This window comes from Anopheles stephensi, chromosome 3, assembly GCF_013141755.1.
Source record: "Anopheles stephensi strain Indian chromosome 3, UCI_ANSTEP_V1.0, whole genome shotgun sequence".
In the NCBI taxonomy this organism is placed as follows: domain Eukaryota; kingdom Metazoa; phylum Arthropoda; class Insecta; order Diptera; family Culicidae; genus Anopheles; species Anopheles stephensi.
The window spans coordinates 26,125,682-26,150,181 of record NC_050203.1 but is presented as its reverse complement, the minus strand read 5'-3'; the positions used below and the strand labels follow the sequence as shown (position 1 = coordinate 26,150,181).

Here is a 24,500-nt window from a genome sequence, read left to right as displayed (position 1 = left end):
AACCGGAGAAGTTCGGCCATTATGTTTCGCAACATCCGCCAACCGCACGCAGGACACGACACGGACCCGACGTGACGTGTGACGCAACCATTCGAGTCTGAGAAATAGCCCGGAACGGATGAGAGACGGCTATTCGCGCTGCGTGGCGCGCTTGTGGACGTTTTGCTTGTTTTGTTGGCGTTTGTTTTGGGGGAACGAGTAAGCGAGCCAGCTTTAAATGTGATAAACCGTAACCCCGAAAAAAAGAATTCCGTGTCTCAAAATGTGAAGAACAATTCCTCGTTCCATGTGCAGTGCAGTGTGAAGAAAATTCGCCAGTTCCCCGAACGCCCGTGATCATGCCGTAGTCAATTGTCGTGTGAAGTGTCCTTAAGGTGGTGGTGCCAAGTGCGGGACATTTCCTACGAATCACACTTCCGGTGGAAAGGTAAACTTTTCCCAACCGGTCGGGCAGTGCAAAAAGTGATAACAGGAGAGAGAGTGGGAAGAAAACAGCCAAAAGAAAAAACACACTCAGTGCTCAAATTATCAGCCCTGCGTGGGGTTTGTTTAACGGTGTTTGTACAGGCCGGAGAGGGCGAGAGAACCCACCCACCCACCGGGGAATCGTTTCGCCAAGTGGACGCACACCGTACGGGACGATGTTTATCTTTCTGCTGTTTGCCTCGGACGGGTGCCGAAATGTGTGCCAAATATTCTCCCAGCGTCTGGTGGCCCGGCTCCGTAAGCATCGGCGCAAACGGGACGACGGTGACACCCCAAAGTCACCCCGCTGGACGGCCTGCTTAAGGACGTGGATCAAGTGTGTCTGTGCCGGGGTCTGTGTTACCGCGCCGCAGCAAACCACAACCACCGGGGAGCGTGTGTGCGTCGAAGAAGCCCGAATCGTTGGATGGACTACGGTGGCCAAGCTGCTGTGCCAGAAGCTACTGCACCAGGCGTGATCAGGTGGAAGCCAAGGACGAACTTTTACACCGGGCGGGGAAGAAGAAGGCGGGCAGGTGGAGTGGCTCAAGCGAAGGAGAAACAACGTGTGGAATTATTGGAACAAAACCCTTGCTGGCAGCAAACCGCAACCCGCGGGTTCCCGCAGCGTGGGAGCGAGCGTTTCAAAATGGCAGTAAGTTGAAATAATGTGCCAGCCAACACGAGTTGGTGGGTAATGTATAGTTATAAATAATGAATGTAAAACTCACGGTCGGCCAGTTAAATCACGCTTTCGGTCCGCCAGTTCAGTTGAGGAACAATTAAAAATATTCTTTGTGCTCATTCGCCCCACCATTGTTCCCAGAAATCTTCATCGTGTTCTTCTCTTCTTATTTGCCTAAAATTTGACCCAGACACCTTTGGCATAATATATGGCAAATTATCATCATCCATCCGCCACTAGACTAGATCCGAGCTGAAGAAAAAGGCGTATATGAAATATATTCTAGCGTCGAAGGGCGTCGAGATTCGAACCTACGATGATGTGTGTCGTTAAGCCGCCTACTTACCGTCTGCACTACAGTTGAAAGCTCTCAGTGCGAAGGTTAAAGTTCGATAAAATGTCACTTCGATCGCCAGCAAAAGTACACACACACACACACACGCATGACAGCACATCCTTACTCACCTTCTAACCTGTTTCATTACCTTCTCCTGGTTCCGTCCTCCTCGGCTTGCTTCGATTTCGTTTCCCTTAATGCTTATATTAAGGATATGCTGAGGGCGTCGAATACGGATCAGACGTTTCCCATAATACTCCGAGCTAGTCTCGTGTCTAGCTCTTCTTCGTCGCTACAAAACAATTTTCCGTTTTGTGAAAGAAAAAGGGAGGAAAAACGGTTCATGCGAAATGCCGGCTGTGTCTGGTTCGGTTCGGGGGTCTACGTCTAAACCTTTGTCTGGTAGGTGTTATTCAAAATGGAGTACGACCAACATGTTTGCTTTGCGACTTTCTACCAGTTTTCCCTGACCCGATCCCACTTCGCTCTTGCCGTCGTAAATAAATGAAGGCGACAGTCGTTACTGGTTTTCTTTTTGCGACGACATTTTTGCGTTCAAAAGACACTACAGACGGCCACTCAACAGCCCCTTCGCCTTGCCTTCCAATTTGGTAAGCAACCGGCAAGTTTCAGAAATAATATTACTGTTGTGCAAGAGCCAGAGCCAAGGGCCAAGGGCTTTGATGGTGTATTTGTTGATCCAGTCTGTACAAGTCTGTATTCGGTCGACATGCAGCAGCATAAACTTTCGTATGACATTTTGAGACAAGGTAAAGTATTGCTGCCAAGCTCGTTCGTTGTGCCCACGCCGGACATGTTCCGGTAAGAAAATGTCGTCCAGCGTTTTATTTTCGTGGTCCCGGCCATATTAAAGACTGTGAACTTTAAAGCTCCTAAACCTTTTAAGTACACACATACAATTAATCAAACAGTGTACATTGCACAACAACATTTCTAGATGAATGTTATGAGACTAAGACGATGGTGGTGGGCCGTTTGCCAACTTTTGGTGGCAAACTTTTTAAGCCACTTGCACGGTGCGAGCGACTGAAATGAAGTGCTGCAGCAATAACAATTTGCATAAAATCAATTTCGTTTCGTTCCTGTGCGCTTCCTTTCCAACTCCCCAACTTCAAATGACAAGATGCACGGTGACGCTGGTGCTAACGACACACCGGTCTTATCGGTTTTGTGGCGTCTTTTGGCATCTTGGCGGCGTGCAGTGCGCCATCACGCCACACCAAGAAAGCGAGCGACCGATCTGCATCCTCCATCGATCTTGTATGGCGCATCTTGTTGCGTTTACTCACCTTGTGCCGTGTCGAGTGGCAGGATGTCAATGCGGCGTCACCAGTCTCACTGGCAGAGGATACACGGCATGGGACCGGAGGATCGTTTTTCTTAAAATATGCAAACCGGCTGCATATCACTGGAACATGGCGTACGAAATGCGAAAGAAACGAGTGTGATTTAGTTTGATTTAGGAGAAGATACGGCACGATCAGAACACGCATCGTCCCGACACGATTGTTGCCAGCGCTTCTAAGGCAGCAGGTTGGATTCATTTGCGAAAGTGCTTCCCTCCGTTCGGGCAAATCAATTTAACGATAACTCAATTTCGCTGAAACGAGGACATCTAAACCCAATGCGCAAAGAAATACCGTCCAAGGGTCGTCCATTATACTCGATTAAGATTTCATAATTTTGTACGAGCCACGGTTTGATTGCACGGAAACGGGTGTGAAACTATCCTCCCGTCGATGCATGATAAACAGGAAAACGGTGGGTTCCTCTTGGACTTTTAGTGTGTGTGTGTGTTTGGGGGTTGGATTTTCGATAGCAAGTCTTTTAAAATCGTACAAAAGCTAGGGTTTGAAGCATTGGAAACATAATAACCGTTAAGTTACAAGCATTAGTGCAGTTTTGTATAGTCTTTTTCTATATGTTGTTCTTTACGTGATTCGGTTTTCCTTTTGAGGGCTCATTCACCATTTTTTTTCATAGACAGCTACTTCTTGATTTGCAACAGAAGCTTTAGCCTACCTTTTCTGGCATCTTTGAGCTTGTCTTTATCCTGATCTTTACTGGTACCTTGATAGTCCATCGGCAGTTGAAGTTGTTCAGATTGTAATATGGTCAAATTGTACCGAATTCAAAACTGAGATACTCAGTGCTAACAATCCTTATCAATTCTAGTTCATATTATTATTTTTTTTATTTTTTCTCTTCATTTTGTATTTTCTTATGTCCATTAAGTTTTATATTCAATTCTGAAATATTCATCCCGAGGTTTACTTTCTTATCCCATTATTCTTTCTTTTCCCTATGCAGACATTGACTTGTTTATTTTTTGTTGTTGTTGCTTTTCTGATGTTAAATCTGTTCTAGCTCATACAGATTTTTCTTATTAGGCTTTTTCATTTTTTAATGTTGCCTCTCCTTTTTAGATTTTTTTTAAATTTGTTTTTTTCTACTTAATATTCTGTGGCCCTTTTACTTGTCTTTGGTGCCTTTCATCCTGTTTGTTTGTTTTTTATTTTATTTTGTGATTTATTTTGATTATCCTGAATCTCCATATTGATTATCCTGTTTTCTTTTTCCAACGGCTGGTAATTCTGTTTCAAGTCAAAGTAGTCAATAAACCCGTTAAATCGTTGAGTCATTCCGGGTAGAGGACCGTTTTTGGCAATTTTTGTCGAGCTTCTTGTAAAATATTGACGGGGAACGAACAACCAGCATTATAGTAGCGAATATGTGTCCATCATGCCTGATAGCCCACCTGAAATACAGCGAGGCGAGGCATTTCTTCGTCTGGTTTCCTATGTTTCCGGATCCAACACTAAGCAGCGTGAGAAGGAAAACTGTCGCAGGGTACTCCCATTAAGCCAATTCAACCGAAAGATGGCATAGCTGGGGATTTTTTGTTCTTATTGTCTCAATTCTGCTGATCTAGATATCGGTATAAGGATGCCAGACTGCTGCGCAGCATTCTAATACTGGTCTTACAATGCCGCACAACGATGATTTTAAGCACAGTGAATTGTCAGTTGTTCCTTCTGATGTCATTCGAAATAGCAGTACAAGAGTTATATTCGCTAGTTCTATAATGTGCTTGTGTATCCTCCTGATTTAAGCTTCATCACCGTACTTGATTAGCTTCGTCAAGAACATCACATAACCTGATGAGATGATTAGACACATCATGATATACCACTCGCTTGTTCAAGTTTAAATTTTGTGAGCTTTATAATTTAGATTACTTTTTATTAAATCATTCATCAAAAACAGATCACTGTACCTTGACGCACAAAGTTAATAAATAATTAAGTGATTTCGTATTAGCACTTCATCCAGCAACCATTCGATCCCTCCCAAACAGCGTTTATTCCATTCGCGAGCATTAACTATGAAAGCAGATTGCAATCGATGGCATATTCAAAGCATTTTCCACCAAACCATCGACCACCAAAAGCAGCAGAAGTACAAAACAGTACAGCAAATGAATTCTATTGCTGCTGCGTCCATTACGCTCACCCTCGCTGACCTCCTTCCGTATGCACCGCAAGTGATCATTAATGGATTTAATTTCTTACTTCTACGGTGAACGGCAACTGGCCGGTACCGCTTTTCCACGAAGAGCAACGTCCGAATCGTCAGTGAATGACACCCGAGAGAAACGAGACAAAATTAAACCAACTAACTACGATAAATGGGCAAAAGAAATGTAGCGACCGTGGTGCCGAGAACGGGGAATGTTTGTTTTTCCGACCCCGCTGCCTGTCGCACCCCACATCATGCATTTCCTGACCTCCCCGGGATCTGACCATGTTTTTCCTCCCATTACGAATAATTAAACCTTCACCATCGGCAACGGTTCGGTAAGGTGGCACTCGGGAATAATTTTTCTTCGCACGGCTTTGGTCCGTTTCTCGTTCGTTCACGGCCATTGCGGCTGGGCTATGGAATCGTTACTTTCAATTGACATTTTTCTCATCATGATGGTAATGCTGTTTTATTTGTTTTTCTTTCTCACTTTGTTCTTCTGTTTTTTTTTTCTGTGCTGTGAAGAAGGACGAAAGAATCCCAATGCGACGTTATTCGTCTGGTGTTTTATATCAAACGGGGTTTTTGTGAGTTCAGTTTTTTTGTTTTCCTTTGCTCCCATTGGGTTGTGTGGGTTGGCCATGCCAACACCCACCAGCATAGCAAATTGTTTGCACTTTGTTTTCTTTCCATTTGAAGGCAAGTGTCTTCAGTGTCGAAATACTTTACTGATGGTAATATCTTACGGGACGGTGGAATCGTTTGGAGTCGAGAATTGTGAGTCCTTTTCATTTGAGTAATTATTTTAAAACTAAATGAATGGAACTTGTTTCAATGTGGTTTTGGGGAGTGATTAAAACGGAACAGATGTGTGCTCCTGAAAGTATGCTATTTAAATATTAACCAAATATCCTTCCCTGTCTCCCTGCAATCTGCATGTACTGGAGATTTCATACACACAGGCGCTATAAATCGTTTCTATCGTTAAAGCAAATTGGCAACACATTTTGTGCTTTTTCTGAAGAAGAAAACAATTTACTCCTCCTCTCCCCCATGCTTGATTGAAGGTGAAACGCAACTGAGACAATAGTAACGTTGAGGTAGAAAACGAAAAGCTATGATTTCCTCATACACATCCATCCATCACCATCGCCCGGCTTCCACTGCCACGAACGATGGAAACCAAACAAAGAATCTAATTTAAAAAAATCCTTTCCGTACGCCGCTGGTACGATCAGGCACCGTGCGCTCGAGCCAGTGTCTGGGCCGTGTCAGACAACAGCAAACCAATTACTGAGCTGCTGCTGCTGCAGGATCACTCGTCTAGCGTAAACCGCACGCGGAACACACGGGCGGACACCGTAAGGACATGCAACAGTGGATGTGATTTCGTCTATCTTTCGCGACCGGGGTTTCTTCGGCCCCGTTTAAAGGTTCGGCTGTGATGGCTGCAAGGATGTAGAAAATCGGACGAAAACAAAGCAGCTGGCAGTGGTCTTCGTTTTGGTTGGTGTTTTAGTTGGGAGCGCTCGGTACAACATTGTTTTTGAAGCAAGCCCTTTGCTTCAAACGCCCCCGTTTGTTTGCCCCCGTCATTTCGAACGAGCATATTTTTCCCGCCGAGTCAGCGGAATATGTTTTCAGCCATGTAGGATGCAGGGCGTGGGGTGATAGAAGGTAACAGGAAAAAAAAGTATCCCCACATTATATATTTTCTTGAGCATCAGACCACTGTCTCGAGCTGAGTGAAGGTACAGCGTAAGCGCATACGCCGATCCACTGCTGATGGAAAAGGTAACCGTCGTTCGTCGTTGTTCGCTGCGGCACCCGTCACTGCTGTCACGCTGGGGATGGCGAAAAAAGAAGGGGCAAATCTTCTTGGTATGGCGTCGTGTGTTTGGATGCGCCTTGTGCTCAGCTGGTTGCGTTGAGCTGAAGAGTTTGTAATTGAATTTCCCTACCGAGCCGGGCTCGAGCGCCGAAAGAGTGCTCCAGTGCTTCGTGCTGCGTGAAGGCAAAAACAAAAGCACAATCGATGTTACCATCGCCGGCTCGGGCGTCGTTCGGCCCGCGCTAGGACGACGACGACTACGGCGACGATGCTAGTGTAATTATATTATCGATTCATAATTTTAATTTAAAGAAAATAAGAAGCTGTGGCTTATTTTTACAGCCATCCTTTCGCAGAACCGGTTCGGTTGAAGTGCTGTGCTGCTCTCGGAACGTGTTTGCTTGCTTGTATTTACTGGTCGTCGTGGTTTTGTGTCCGATATGAATGGGGGAGACTGTTTAAATGAAGCTTGCGGGAGCTTTGCGTTTAGATGGCACACAGCAGTTTTCTTTCTGTACGAATAGAGAGATGAGTTTTGTAAATTTAATACCTAATAATATCTAAATTTAATACATTTACAATGATTGTTTTTAACGCTGATATTGAAGGCACGCTGAAGAAGCATAAAGTACAAAATAATTAATTTTTTATTGAATTGGGGTGGCCCAGTGGTTTATGCGAAAGCGGCGCCAGTCTTCACATGGCAGGACCGGGGTTCAAATCTTATCTGGGCCATTCCCCCGTAGTGAGGACTTTTCAACTATGCGATATCATTAAGTCTAATAAGCCAGATATGGCAGTTATGACTATTAAGAGGTCGTTTGGGCAAGAAAGAAGAAGAAATACAGATCCGTAGTTCCTGTTCTTTGTTATAAGTTTGTTTTAAATCCTTTACTAAATTTTTTTAATTTATTTTAAACATAGTTTTTTATCATAGTTTTCCAGTCATGATTGAAAAAATGATGTAATTTATTTTGCTTTTAATGATGATTCTGTTTTAAAAATACTTCTCCGATTTCCCGTTCTTCGTTCATTGTAACAGGCTTCGGACTTAACTTTAAAATTATTGAACTACATTGTTAAAAAAAAACGACCAACCCTCTGGGCTTTCTCAAACGTCCTTCAAAAATCAACAACATACCTTCCAAAACTTCTACATGTCACACCGTCTTCAAGCAACGGTAACATGAGCCATCACTAAAAAAAAACAGACATAAATCCGTACTACTTTTCAACAGTAATTGGTCCACAATTCGAGGAAAACTAGGACAGCTTACTGTAGCAGCTGGTAATGTTGGTTTTTTTTCGTCGCTCCCGAAAGCTCTTCCAGAACCTCAAGCAATCGGCTCCATCGGCAAGCGCAGGAGATGGCTTCCGTTCCTATGCTTTTCCCCTGCTCTGTTACCTCTCACAGTGTCCACTGTGGCTACTAATGAAGTGGCTTCTGTTTAATTTCGTTTCACCATGGTAACGTCAAAATGGCAAAATGTTGTTGGACGGCAATCGCTTTACTCACTCTCGTCCTCATATCATCGATCGGGCAAGTGTGTGTGAGTGTGTGTGGTGGTGCTGATTCGATCGAACTCTAAGTAGGTTATTACTTTTCCCGTTTACCAGCTAATTGGTTCCAGATGCTGGGACCAGCAAGGAAAGCCACTGTTTCAAATGGATAAATTATAAATGAATCAATTAATAAATAATTTATTTTCGTAAGAAGAAAATATATGCCATTGGTCTCCTTTTATGCGGCGTACTTGAGCAGACTTGAGTAAGAATTCGTTAATTATTCTACATGACCGACTCGGTAGAAAGCTTCACCGAGCGTTGATGAGTCATTCAATCATTCCGTGTCACTAGAACACGGCAGTGTTGACACCGGGACAGAAATATGAAATGTTCGAAGACAGAAAGATTGAATCTACTCATTATGTGCGCTTTCCGGTTGCAAAACCCGGACTGAACGACCCGAACAGCTTGCGTTTTGGGTGGAAAGCAAAGGAAGCGGGGCAGGGGGCTGGATGCGACCATAAACGGATGGTAATTAATTCCTGCTCGAATGTTTGGCAGCATCACTTAATGAGCTAATTATATACCACTCATCGGAATGACTTGCTAGCAGCGCTGATTATGGTGGCGTTGGAGAAAGAAAAAAAAATCGCAAAATCGTTTATCTAATGTCGTGATGCATTAGATTAATAGTGTGCGAATGGTGTGCACATGGTTTCCACTAATGTAAGCCGGTTTCCCTACCATGTGGCATTCATTCGAAAGATTTTATTATTCTTAGTTCTGAGCTTGCTTTACGCTTCAGCAACGCGGCCATGTGTTTATTTGGCAATAAAAAAAACGATTTATTTGATGAGCAAGTTCAATTATGGTCCATTAAAAGATTAGTATTCCGATGCGCTGTTGAAATGTCCCTGGAGATATCGTTCTTTTATTATTAGCTTAAATCGACTGTTGATTCTATTTTGAGTGATGATAATTTCCATGACAAGTTTGCAAATGGAATCCGAGCTTTGGCTTGAATTTAGTTCAAAAGTCGATATCTGTCCCTTTGTATCTTTTGTACGCTTTCAAAATAGACCTAGGTCAGACCTAATGTAGTCAAGGGGATTAATTTTTTGCATCATATTTAATGATAAATGAGCACAATTGTCCAATTCTCTCATCACAATCACTTAATAGCTGGGTTTATGATTATGATGGTTTGACTCAGAACTTCAAGTCGACTCGGTTTTTCCATCTTCTCAAAATCTTTTCTCATCTAGATGTTGTATTCTAGACTATAAAAAATTATTTGAATTTTTTGTTTTCTAAATCAAATTTGTTCTGTGCCCCTGTTCTACATTGTGACTTTTTCTTTTACTATGTAGACAATACATTGTTCATCTGTTCTTTAACAGGTGTTCTCGTTCCTACCTGTTACCCTGTGTCTGTATAAAGATAATTGCCTTATACAGTCGTTCCTGTACTGGCAGAATCGTTCTCTATGTTCTCAATTACGTAAACTAGAATTGCATCGAATGGAAATCGAATTCGGTATAGAAATACCGAAGGACACTGGTGTATGGTATGATACTGTCCTTCTGTTGCCCATAGTCTGCTGTCCATTAGTCAGGTCATTGCAGTAATACTTCTTAGGATCTGAGGATCTGGATATTCATGTCCAAAAATTATATTTTTCTTACAGTTCAAGGATTTTTACAAGGTCTGTAGTTAGCAAATTCGTTGGAGGATCATCTTTAACCCAACCTTAACACAAGTCATCTCAGCTGCATGGTTCAGTTCTTTAAAAGCTCATATCTATCAGTCCCTATGTGTTTATTTGCTCTTGTTTGAATGTATAGATATTTGATCGTCTTTTTTTCTTTTGTTTTATAGCTTCTTTCATTATTTTCAGTACAATAGTATTTACCATCTTTTAATTATTCTTAAACTCAGCAAAAACGAGCAACGTATTAGTTAGTTTGATACAATTTTGGAGCTACTTCTGTATACTTTGACCAACTAATCAAATACATTGCCCATGGCATTGTGACTTTTGCTCAACATCACCTTATGTTATCTGCTATGTGGCGGTCCGGTGAGATCAAAGATGTGAGTCTGCCTGTTATTGAACTCCATTGTATCAATGTGTATAAGCGACCTAAGACCCACTTTGAACTGAATGTATCTAAAGCAATACTTTAACATGCAATCTCTTTAACTAGTGATCAAAAATTCTTTCATGTATTCACCGAAGTTTCAGTAGAAGATTAATTTCGTAGCTGGAATTTTCAGGACGGTCAAAACCCGGCTCGTTCTCCTTATTTTATCAAAATGTATTGTTACAACACATCAAAAGAAATCAATAATGATGTACTTGAAGCAGACGGTCATAATATTAAATAAGCTTCATTCAGAGCTTTTTGTGAAAAGGATGCTTCCCAACCGAGATCGATAAAAATAGATATTAATTTACATACTTTTACATGCCCATGCCCAAAAGTTGGAATACAGCTTGATGAATCCAGGCAACATTACCCGAACCTTCAATACTGTTTCGTTGATTTCGGTTACAACGGTTCGGGAACAGAATTGGTTGTTTGTTCGGTAGAAATTGCGGGAAGAGAGGTAATACAGCGAAAGCAAGCAATTGCCGCATTCCCGGAATGCAGAGCCCGAAATTTCGCTGCCTATTTATATAAACGCACATAGGTTCGCAAGCTCCCCTTGCATACACTGAGTGGAGTGTGTTCAACATCTTTATGTTACGCCGAAACAAACATGCGATGTGCGCTACTGAAACATGTAAAACAATCTCCTTTCCCATCAGATACCGGGGTTGGAGCTACTTCTTTCCTGCTATCACGAATATTCGGTAGCACGGTAACTTATTGTTCTCCCGTTACACACATTGTGAGCTTGCTTTAGCGAGGGAAGAAGAGAGGGACGGGCGGTCTGTGACGGGCGACGCAGTGGCAGGAATAAAAGTTACACCCCAAAAGTCAAACCCCACTGTATGGGGGAATTTTCTTGTTTTAATACCATTCAGCCCTCCCTCCCCAGGTTCACACACCGGTTCCGACACCCCGAATGCTGCACCTTATCGGGCAAGACAGCGCTGGCAGGTTGTTCGACTCGGTCAAAAGCTCTGGTAAAGATTAAAGATGTTATGTTTTATTATCTTGCGTCTTTCCTTATTATCTGCAGTGTGCAGTGAGCACCGGAGAAAGCACCGGGAAGAATCATCATATCCTTGGGAGCGAAACTAGCCAAAGGCCGTTGTGGGGATGGAAAGTTTCGTTTCGGTGTTCGGTGCTTGCCTGCCCAAACGCTGGATTCGTGGTTCGTGTTACCGTTTTATTTTCATCCGTCCTGAACGCCCGCGTTCGAGATTTGTGCGAGAGAGAGAGAGGTTGTGTAGCCACCATAAGGCTATAAATTTAACACCCCCATATGGCCAGACTGGTTGGAAATAAAACAAACACGCACACACACATACATGGCCTCGTGTGGCGCGGTAGCGTACATATAAACAGGTCAGAAAAGCACCTGATGTTGTTATTTATGCCTAAAAGATGGGAGGTAGAAAATAAATTGTAAAACACCAGTTGCGAGTGGCTCCTTCAATAGGGTGAGCGTTTGGTTCGTTTTTCCTGAATGTCCCCGGTGAGGTAGGTTCACAATTTAAGAATTTTTCATTCTCTTTTTAAAAGGCCTAGCGCTGTTGGAATTATTCCAATACGAGGAACCAACGCTAGACCTTTCTTGGAAAAAATATCGAATTTCATACGAGTGGCACACAATTTCGAGACGAAAGAAAAACCAAACCAACTTTTTTTTTATTTCGATGGAGTTGTAAGGTTGTCTCCCGAGCCCTTGAGGAGGAAATTTTAAACCATTTTCTCCAAGTTTTCCACCAGGAGAAAGGTCACCAAACGGAATGAGCTAAAAGCGTTCGTACAGTATCAAGGGGGACAAATATTTTTTTCCCGAGAATTAACATATACGCATTGTTCGGTAGGATTGGGTGGATTCTGGACTGGCACGCCTATCGCTTGAAGTAATATGAGACTGATATTGAAATTTTATACCACCTCCCCATCAAACTTTTGCCAGAACAGTGTGAGAGTTTTTTCCTCCCCCCATCGTTGAATCTCTAGACACACACACACACTCTTCTAAAACTTCTAAAAATATATTTCACCAGCAAAACCAGGCAAATTGGCCGCCGAAAATAATCATACCCCTCTGACCTTCTATCGAGGCGCAGAAGCTCGATAGATCGGGCGGAAATCGGGTCAACACTGTGGAGGCTGCTCGCGGTCGGGATCAATATGGAAATGAAATGACGAACCTCGGGCGGTGGCTGGCTGGCACTCCCTAGCGCCCTGGGGAATATGGTATTGGGTGGATACACTTTCTTACTGCTGTGCGGGAGAGTGAGAGGGAGGAAAATTTAAAAAACAAAATAGACAAAGTGAAAATACAAATCTTACCTCTCTTAAAGGAAACAAAACGGGAAGGGAAGGAAACAGGCATTTGAGCATTTGAGTCAGGCTGTTCGATTCCATTTTGTTTTCATTCGTTTTATTGTGTGGCTTTTGGAGGATATTTTTTGTATCGTACAGGGTGGAGTTCTGAGGTTTTTAAATTGAGTTTTGAATATTAAAACGTTTCAAAAGTTTGTTTAATAACGTGTTTGGAGAATATATGCATTGCTTGCATGTATATTTGTCATTTTTGCTATGAAAATTTTATATTTTGACATGACAAAGGGCTTTCTTAATTTATTTGATCAAGTTGTCTTTTGAACTGAAAACCCTAGCAAGTGGAAAACATATTCCGTTGAACTACCCTGAACGAATCTTTAACAGCTCACGACCGTGGACGCTAGCTCGAAGGAATTCATCCTTCAAAAACCTCAGCCTCAGTTCCCGATAGAAGTGATCGAAGCGCAAAGTTTGGTCTTGTCTTTCCTTCCTGTGCAAAACTTGGCAATTTGATTACGTCCTACGGTTTTGGGTTGTACGGCGCCCGTTCGTTCGCGTATCAGATTCTCTTTTCCCAGTTAAAGGGAACGCATATTAACGCGCAAGTAAGTAACGCACTGCTCCCACTGCTATGCCCACCACAAACACACAGAGCTCAGCGTAGGACAGGGCCGCACCATCACCGTGCCCTTATCACGATGATCCGCAGCAAGCTTTTAGCAGGTACCGGGTCCGGGAGAAAAGGTTGTCGTTTGCGAGTTTTGAAGTGCGCTCTGTGCGTCAAGTGGGCGTTCTTTCGCTGTTTTCTCTCCTGCTCCTGGTGTCTTAACTTTATCGATTCTATCCGGGTAATGGTGGTTCGGGCGATAGTAAATGCTGCCCAAACCAAACGGCCCAAACATACACCCACCCCGCCACGGGGAAAAGGGTTGTAAAGTTTGATGGTTAAACTTTTCCACCAACTATCTGTTTTCTTGATGGGGGCGGAGACGGTTTTCTTGCGCTCAGCGACCTTCTTGTTTTGTCAAGCACACGTCCACCGTTGGCCTATGCCTACAGGAAATTAGTCAAGCCTTGGGTAGTTTTTAGCCAGAAACCCCCATTAGCTTAACTTTCTTATGCTTCGTAAAAGCGGCAAGTGAACATAACCGACGGTACGCTAACGCAGCATCCGGAAGGAAACTGCGATGGAAACCCACAGCAACAGGCTGCTACACCAGGATGAAGTGTAAACGATGTTTAGCTGGCCGAGATGATGGCTATATTTGCACATTTACGCCTCTCATCGTGAAGCGGCCTTCACGAACTGTTGGTTGGGCGATGAACGACCAGGCGCCTCCATCGAAAGCGTTTTTCGCCGGAGCTTTTGATTAAATGCTCGTTCAATAGAGCGCTGTATTGGTGGGGATTTATTTTTCCAGTGTGATAGTGGTGTTTATTGATCAGGCTTAAGGTCGTTAAGCAAAAAAAAATCAGAGGATGATTTAGTTCGTTGTAATGGGCTTTTGTGTAAATGATAGTAGAAGATGGAAAGGGCTATTTTTTAAAGCATTATTGCTGGCTACAAAAGGAAATCGATCATTTCAGCTTGTAATAGATTTAGCTAACAATATGGCCAAAAAAGTGTTGTAGATTCGGCTAAAGCTTTATGGTGAAATCCTTACAAATAATAAAGCTTTTTTATGTAAACAAAGCCATTGTGCGTAATTAAAGTCAATAATATTAATTCAAAGGAATGAAAAGCAAGCAATTTTCGCGTGTGTCCTGAGTGTCGCATTAAATGCAACCATTTTTTGATGTAGAAAATCACGAGCATGGAAGCTTTTTCACAACGAGCACCTAAAAGCTTTCAAAATAAATTTTTGTAAATGAACATTTCGATCAAAGTACTTAACATGCACTTTTCTTTCAGCGTTCACAACGCATCGTAAAGTTTTGATGTCAAACTATTTCTTCCACTACATCCCCGAAATGCACCTAACGTAATGCCACCAGTGCATTGCCTGTCGTTCGGGCTTGAAACGGTTAACCGGTTCGTTGCTGTTGGTCGGTGGCCATAAAATTTGGTATTTTTCATGCTTGCCTTTCCACCATTATCATCACCGTTTTCACCGGGACGAATAATCAAAATGGTTATTTTATGCTAACAAGGCACTGGCAAAAGTTGAATATTTCAGCTGGAACGGTTGCGATGGAATTTTCTCGCTACGCTAACGCTACACACCATCAACACCAGCTGCAATTGCAGCTGGTCCATGTACCGTTTGGCGGTGGGTGGGTGGTTTGGTTGCCGTTGATTTTCATTGTGAAAGCATTTTCCAAATCGCCCATCCACCGGGCTCACATACATACCGCCACTATACGATGGTTATTGGGCAGCAAATCTGAAAGACAGTCAAATATTTTATGAAGCGGGTGCCACGGTTTTTAAGGGAGGCACTGCAAACGCAAACGGCCGTGGGGTCATTGATAAACGGGGGGAAGTACGGGAGAAATAATTTGAGAAAACCCCGAGGGTACAAGTGCAGTGTGACGATTTAATCAAACTTTTGTACAAACACTGTGAATGATTTTAATTAAAATCACATTTCCAATTATTGTATTCGGACTGGTGGCCGGACCGGCCGGCCTATGCGGCCGATTTGTTGAAAGGGAGCCTATAAAATCAAATCACGACGAAAGTGTGATTGCTTTGTTGAAATAGAAAACAATTGAAATGCACAATGGAGGACGGAGGGGTTGAAATAATTCCAATGACGTTGACGGTCAACAGAAACAGGGGTTATAATTTAATTTTATGGTGGCTCAATATTTGCTGTATGATCATAGTAATAATATTGTAGGAAATATTATATAAAAAGGGGTATACAGTCTAAAATGGGAGCAATTGTACTCAACATTAGTTTTTTTTGGATTTACAATTTGGATGGTTGAAAGCTTAACGAATTTGAATTCATAATGTTACAGAATATTGAAATCAAAAACTGATATGGTTATAGACAACATAAATTTGAGGGAACAATGAATATCATTTCTATTTGCTCGACACTGTTTTTTGAGCGATTCTGTCGTCGATTTTTAAAACAAATCTCTTGCTTACTTTGACTGTGGGATTAGCTGTGGTTGATTTTACCAATATTCTGTAACATGTAACCTTTCTGTAAAATATATTGCCTTATCTTTACATTAGGTTTTCGATTGGATATACCTGTGCAAAGATGCAAAGCAAAGTGTATTGGGTATTTGCCAACTTTTCGCCTTTTGCTAATCAATTTACTTATTCATTTATTTATTTAACAATTTATTGCACTGCTTAAGGGTGTTGCTTCTTCAATACAAGTACACCTTTTGAAAGGCTTTTAAAAATGCTTTAATTCATAAAAAAGAAACGAATACATGCGATATAAAAAGAAAAATTAGCATCAAAATATGCAATTAAAAAAGTATTTTCTCCGTAAAAACTGCATGACAGGGTACCAAAACGTTTCATAAGATGATTCAAATGTTAGTTTGCATTTATACAGGTTGCTTAAAGCTGCTTATGTTCAATGGAATAATTTTGTGAGAGAAAAAACAATATTTTTGCCTAAATGAATTTTAATAATTAGCCTTAAAAATGTGTATTTTATCATTCACTACAACTTACTAGAAAATCAATTTTAGTTATACTTTAAAGTGCTATGTCTTTCATAAATTCATGCCGTAAGATGTTTCCTGGTTTCATTCCATTTTTCTATTGTTTGATAGCTGTTGATTTATATTTGCACTTGTCTCGCATAAGCTTAACTTTTAATACAATTATAAAAAAGACTTATTTATTTATTTATTTATATTTTTAGGATGACGGCTTGACGCCGTATTGTATATAAAAACACTTGTTTAATATAAAAGTAATGCATACTTTACGATTTTTAACAAGCTCTTAACAGACACAGAAAAACCTTTCAAGGAAAAACAATACTCCTTCAACTGCAACTTGAAACAAAAAGGAAAAACACTCTCGAAAAGCATAAGTTTTATTTTAAAGCGAACAAAAAACAAGAAGCTCTTACACCCGGGGCACAAAAATGTGTCCGTACTTGAGGCAACTTTTCCGATGGCACTTTACCACGTCGCTTAACTTCCGCGTCGGACGGTGGAGATGTTTTATTTCTCCGATGCCCACGCCAAATGCCCGTCTGCCCTCTTGGCTCATCCTAATGACAGCTGTAACGATGCTTTGAAATATCATTTTTCTTCTCTGCGTTGCGCTTCGTTTAATTTCCAGTGCTTTCGCGGTACGTTGGTGGTACACTGGTAGCGTAAAGAAATCAGCACAAAAATGTGTAAAAATATTGACGATGATGAAAATGATGATGATGATGATGATGATGATGATGATGAACGTCATTCATCTTTAAACGATGAGAAACGGCATGAAGCGGGTCTGCTCGTCGGTGGAAACGCGGAAGAACTTTGTATTGATTTATACTATTTATTAGAAGTCAACATTAGTCGCACGAAACCATGTATGGGAGGGTGGTATTGGTGGTGGAATTTCCTGCCTCCTGTCCACGACTACCACCACCACCATCATGCGCCACTGTTATGATTTATTTGAGTTTAGCTAAAGCATTGTTACGGTTGATGGAGCGATTTGGGTGGTGGTGGCGGTAATGTGAGTGATGGGATTTAAACTGTGGAAAAAGTTCGATCAGCAGCTCATTGTTTGGGCCCGAAAGAACCGAGTTTGGCAGCAACTGGATATTCGAACGGGGCTCACAAGAAGCAGCAAACAAAAAAAAAGAACAACGAAAAGCTCGAAAAAGTCGGTCAATAGATAATCAGATAACGATGAAGCACTCGTCAATCAATGGAACATGACTCTCATCATTCATTCCGAAAACAAGTTGATAAATCACCGTACCGCGGTATTGTTTCACTGTACCGGTGAGACTCAATTACTGTCGAGCAATGGTATCAGGGGCTCATAAATTCGTCGCTGTACTGTGGCCCGGTACCTTGGATGCATATCAATAATTGAAGGCTTTCATTATATGATTGAATTGGGAAGTGCGCATCAATCAAATCAGCTACAGATGATAGGCAATACTCTGTCTCATTTAAATTAAAGATGATCAGATGCGTATAACCGTTGCCTTCCTAGAGACGGAATTTTACATTCAATCATATAATGAATGATTTACAATACCGAAATTTACATTCATTTTACATTCATTCAGACGGAATTTTACATTCAAATGAGCGCAAGGAAATTGAAAGCTTTTTCCCGAAAATTGTCTACTTCATTCCGATCGTTGCACAAATGTAATATTTTCTGCCGGTCAGGCACTGCTGCAGGTGACTACTGCTAGCAAGCGAGTGTGCTGTCTTTGAAGATGCAAAAAGCGTTTCTTTTTTTCCTCCTGCAACTGTAAAGACGTGGTCCGGGGCTATAAGCTTTGAATATTCATTTCAGCTAAAATTGGTTACGTTTCGCAAAGTTCGTTGTATTTTACCTTCCTTCTTAACGTGTCTCTTGATTCATACTTCTCAAACAGCTGCAGAGCTGCGGAAAAATGTGTGTAGCTAAGGTGTAGTTGGGTAAGAAAAAAAAAAAAACACAGAGATGCTAATGGAAGGAATCACAAATGAAATGGATGGATGGTCATCTTGAAACAAAAAAACCAAGACGAAGAAGATACACTTTGTTCGAGCTAAAACTTGCTGCTCCAAGCCGGTTTGCTGCACCAGGTCGGTGAATGTTGGTGAATATTTTACGCTTCCCGTTGTTTCATTCGCATAAAATTGCTCGGGACTCGGAGCCATCCATCCCGAACGCAGAAAACACTTTGAATGCCTGAATGGACCTGAGAGGAATCTGTTGGCGAAGGAAGGGCGGCAGACAAACGAAGTCGTTCGCTCCGTTCGTTTATGACTTGTTAGGGAACCGTTGCGAGTGAAGTGTAAAGTGGATGGTGATGGATTCTGAAGAAGTGTTTTTCCATCTGTTAATCCTTGGGCAAAGTTTGGGTTGGCTGGGGTGGGACCGATGTTTGTGGCTCGCGTTAAGGTATTTCGGGCTATAAAAGCTACTGAATAAAAAGTTATAAGCAAACGTTTTAAAACATTCTGAAGCGATTTTTTTTCACACAAAGATTAAACGTGTTTGTTTTCCTCCATATTGTTAAGAATGATATTGCTTGAATAGACTTTTGATATATTTTTTATAACGGAATGCAACAAAGTAAATTTGGTTCAAATTAAATAAAAGACGAGATTTACTGAGCTAGCCAAATAAAATTAAACCCGAAGCGGAATCAACTGTCCTGTCAAATAAATCACTCAAATGCCTTATCCGCGCGCCAACTCACACCACACATCAAAACGCGACGCGACCAAGCGTGTAGATTATTAGAGGATTTAATTTTCATTAGAACCAATTCGGCTGAGGGTAAATGTTTACGGTACGTGACCCGCGGTGGCCGACGCCACCGTATCCACGTTTCGGAACGCTTGATTTCCCGAGAACACAGTCGGAAAAGAATAAATACCCTACGGTCCTTCCAAAACGGCAGTGATGCATTCGGTTCCGCAATTCCACACGAACAAACTACTGGGCGCCTCCATTTGCCAGGCAGTAGCAACGTGAACCACCAGGCGTCTCCGTATTTTACGGAATGTTTGTGAACGGTGCATAGTACGGCGTACGGTACTGCTCGTAGGGCCGAACAGCAGCGCTAATGTGTTGTGCTGCCACATGCTCATAACGAGCCAACCGGTGTGCGTTGCATTTCGATCGCCACGATGCGGCGAACGCTTCAGCCGTTCAGCAGTCGCAGCAGAAGAATGTCCTGCCGGTTGCGTTTCGCCTTCGGGGCAACACGGGCCACAAGTACGTGTGTGTGTGTCTGTGTGCTTTGTTGAACGGCAAATTCGGTAAAACCCGAGGTCGGCAAATTAGGTCTGCATGATTGATGTTGGCCGGGCCGTTCGGATGGAGGAGACCCGGTTTTGCCCCGATACCAGCGTCAATGCCATCGACTGATGAAGATTGATTACTTCGGTCTGGCGCTTGGGCGCACGGGGACTGGATGGGTGGGGATGAGTTTTGATGTATCAACATTAGCACACAAACTGTGCCGGCGGCCGGATGGACAGTTGTGGGTAAATGTTGCACCTTTCTTTTTTGCGCTACTGCATGACTTTGGTATTGCAAAGTTGCAGCAATATTCTATTGTTGAAAGCTCGCCCGTACAAAGTGTGATAAATTGCAGAAAAAGGAACACCTTTGCAGGGGAGTTTATTTTCTCCCGAAATGCTTCAATTCAATAAAATAGACCCATCAACCTATTTGACGAACAAACGGCATATTCTGACAGTGTAATAAAGACAGGGCATCAGTTGTAACTTATCTACTTACAGCCACTTTTTATTGACACAAACAACCTTCGTTTGTGTCGCTCCTTACGCTCTATCTCAGTCGTAGTACGACGTGGACATAAATTGCATTGACGCAATAGTATCGTACCTTGCGTACCAGGGACCGAGCCGTTTGACGACGTACCGCAATAAGGATTTTTTCAGTTTTTTTTATACATTGTTGCTATCGTATTCGCGCAATTTTCTCCATTACCTTCGATCTCTCTGCCTGCTGTATCAAATTTGGAAAATGCAATTGAATTTGCGCACTGTAAGTGAAGGTGTGTGTTTTTCCTTTCTAGTAATACATAAAGTGGTATTAAGGCAGTGGTTTGACAGATCGAGGGCCAATGGTGGAAAATTGACGGCCTGTTCAAAGGTAGCAGAAGAATGAAAGGAAATCGGATAAATTGATTGCAGAAGACTGCTTTAAAGATGTGTTATTTTAAGACTTTAATGTTGCTTCTGTGGAACTTATCGATTCATACTACTCAAGGCTGTGCAAAAATAATAAAATTCATTTATACGCTATCGATGCTTTAAGCCTTATAAAAATACTTTCCTCAGTTAGTAGCACTCAGATACAATACAATCATAGCTCAAACGTTTCCATCACATTAAACCGAAATGAAAAAAAGTAAAAGCCTCCCCGAAAAAAACAGCCGACAAACAACGAAATCGCTTGAGAAAGCTATGAAAACTTTTCCTTCCAACAGGCATTGGATTTAAGTTTCCGAGGCGGGGCGTGCTTTATTGGATGAAAAAACTTTTCCCACCATGAACCCGCCCCATTCCTGCAGCAATTCCAGCCAGTCGGCTCGGTGATTAATTTTTGTTTGTTTGATTTTGCACCGAGACCATGAAGCCTTACTTCGGTTCGGTGCGGCATTCGGAGTGAAGTTTTGTGCTGTGGCCTTGGTGAGGGGAAACAAAATCTCTACTATATGACCGTGTAGAAACACAGGCACAACAAAAATGGCCTACAAGCGCCTTCTAAGAAGGTGTGCCCCGTTGTACCGATCGGGGAGAAGATCACAACAACAATTCACTGCAAGGGCTGACGCAAAATGCTCCAAAGTAAGGTTGATTATCTGCAGCTGGTTGGAACGGGCTGTGAAACAAATGCAAAACGAGAGCCCAAAAATACATTTCGGGCCAGTAAAAAAAGTAAGTAAAGGTGCTACAATTTGCAAGTTTGTGTAGGGTGAAGAAAAAAGAAAATCAAACGTCAGGAGAAAACACCAACCACCCGGGCAACAAAGATAGTGAGCATTCTTAGTACCTGCCATAAAATCATTTTATATATGTTTTTCGACAAGATACACACAGACACGAAAATGGCACGCTCCTTCGGTAACGTTTTGCGCGAAAGCTTTCATGGCTACATGGACAATAATTTGGTGCGCTTCCTTTGTTTACGATGGCATAAAGCTGTCAGGCTTTGTTCTGTATTTTATTAAATGGATTTCTTTTTGGCCCGAAACAGAGCCACCCCTTGTGCATAATTGTAATGTTGACAATGGAATGCAATTAACAGGCTTCATTGAACGGTTTGTAATTACCTGGATCGGTTGAAGAAAGCAATGGCGAAATTAATAAATTGTGTGGAGATATTACACTTTTGGGGGAATACCTACGGCAATCAACAAGCGATTTATTTTTCACAGTAAAACGATTAACTTTTTTTGTATATTTTTGAAGAAGTGAATGATGATTTTTGTTTGTTTGGGGTAGCTCAGTGAAAGTTGGATAGCTTGAATAATATTTTATGCTTGTTGTGAAACAAAGATTTCAAAGAGAAGAAATCTAAATTTAGGCCATTTACTAAGAATACTATGGATTCCTTTGCAGAGCAATTCTAGAGCCAGTGTAGCAGACCAATTTTTACCATTTGTCGAGTTCTTCTCTGCTCTGGAATTCCTGGCCATTGTGGCCGCTTAATATTGTTCTGTGCAGTTGGAATTCGATCGCTGCCTGGTGTGGATGGGAGGGTAGAAGGGGTATAAATTTCTCATAGCATCGATAGTATTTTGAGGCATGCCAGCCACATTGCTGCAATACCGGTTTACCAGGTATTGCCAAATTCTATCATTTGTAGTCAGTATTTCGTGTGTTTGATGCTGATATCACGATTGTAACAGTTGGCCATGGTACAAAGCACAGGACACAGGGCATGGTAATTTTCACATAAATTTTGACGTCCCACTGGTTTACCTATGAAGACTCGTCCTTTGTAAAGTTAAGGAATGTCGACTTATATTCTGAAGCCGGTTTTCCACGAAAAATAATAAAACAGCGCACCATTTATTCCAAGGTAGCTTAGCAAGTTAGTGCTTTGGGCATATTTTTAACAGAGTGGCATAAACTCAGAACTAATTTCTCAATACATCCACCAATAGTTTCGTTTTCTGATTCTTTATAGCTTCGTTCAGTAAATTATTTAATTTTAAATTCATTCTATTGTGTTGCCTTGCTGTCGTGCTTCACATGTTTTATTATCTTCCTCCCATTGTGGTTTACTGCTTTCCTGATGATACACTCGTCCAACTGAAGTGCGTCATCGTGACGCATATTGCAGCTCATATCTGTACAATCCCACCTCCTCGCAAATTCTCCCGATTAAACCAACCATAAGTCTTGTACTTTAAAATATGGATACCACACTTGTCGGTGGTTGTGGTTGTGCTTCAACCGAAAAGGATCAAGAACCATGTTGCTCACATACAACCCGGGCGGACACTTCAATGAACTGTCGGAAGGTTCGAACCCACTGCTCTTGTGGGCAACCGGTTTCACCAATGTGATGAGGATGCGTGCAATGCTTCCGACACGTTTCCGGGCACAAATGCCGAGCGCAACAGAACCGAACCGAAGCCTCCGTTGGTGAAATCATCCGCTGGTTGCGTGATTATTTCACCAGCACTGCCCTGACCGCACCCGGACGCTGCTGTCGGACGCTGTCGATTTTCCCCTGGGAGCCAGTCAACCAACCTGCCTCGCTTGGTAGCGGCACGCTAATGGGGTTGTTAAAATGTAGATACAATTATCGTGGCAGATTATTATGGAACCTTTCGCTTCACATTCACGTGCACAGGATTATCGAGGCGGAAGCATTTGGGCCGGAAGTGGATCTCTTTCGCGGATGGGCTGATGAAGCCTACTCGCAAGCCTTACGATGTACTGCGAATGCTTAACGGTAGCCACGGTAAGATGAAAAACAAAAACTTGGCTAACGAAATCAGCTTGAAATGGTATGCAATTCCGACGATGGTGGAGTTTCAGCTTTTGATCCGAAAGGAATTTACCGAACCAGATGATCCTTCTCTCACCCTTCTTTACCACCTCCCCTTCCGACCACAAAACTCCAAAAATAAATGATAATGGCAGTGAAAATAGCCACACGGCATCGGGTGGCCACCAAGTCCCCCGGGAGGCTTGTGTCGGAAATATGGACCGTATTGCTAATGAAAGGTATTCAGTTGCAGTGCAGCACAGTTGAGACCGGTTGAAAGGGACCACCATTCCAAGGTTTTCAGCCGCAAATGGCAGGTGGAATGGTGGATGGTAGTGGCTTGTTTGAAACGCTGTCTAAAACGAGATAAAGACGCTGCATTAAGCAATTCCATAACAGGCCCAGCTTGGGCTTGAGCTGTGTCAAATGAAATAACCATTGAAAGCGTGATTTACTGGCTGCAGTGAGATCGGACTAGAATTGTTTCGTGTAGGCAATGTAGAACGTGTTTTTGCTTCTTTCTTTCGACTCACTTTCCTTCCCAGGTGTTTCGAGGCAATGAATGTTACCGGTTCTGCATTGGATGGGTGATTTTACAGACGCGCTTGGAGTGGCGTATATGTGTTTAGGGTACGTGTGAACAGAGCCTTTTATTGCTTTATTATTTTCAGCTCAGCATTTTTTAAATGAAACCTTTTCCAACTTACAGGCGATTCGTGACTGGGGGGAAGGAACACTGATCCGTAGTAAGCGCTAAACGTCTCGCTTGCTTTTCCTTTTCATCTTCGTAGTATGTAACGTGCTCAAACTGTTCTGTCTGTTTCTGATGTGGCCAATCTAAACGGAACAATCTGACCGTTCCGACTCTCCGAAAGTTTAACGTGTAAGTAAGAATGCAATACAAAGTTTTGTTTCTTTTCGCTAGTAGCGTAAAAGTGGTTTAATAGTTTGTAATATAAAGTGCGAGAACGGGAGAGAAAATGATACATAAATGATGCTAATAATACTGTTTCTGATAGCATAATTGA

At 42.2% G+C, this 24,500-nt stretch overlaps 1 long non-coding RNA gene across 1 annotated transcript; it reads left to right on the top strand.

The window, feature by feature from the left end:
* The first annotated feature begins 33 nt into the window (after positions 1–33).
* LOC118511461 lies at positions 34–24,500 on the top strand. The gene is made up of 3 exons (XR_004906152.1): positions 34–1,120; positions 24,018–24,102; positions 24,182–24,500. It is a non-coding gene; the product is annotated as an uncharacterized LOC118511461 (long non-coding RNA).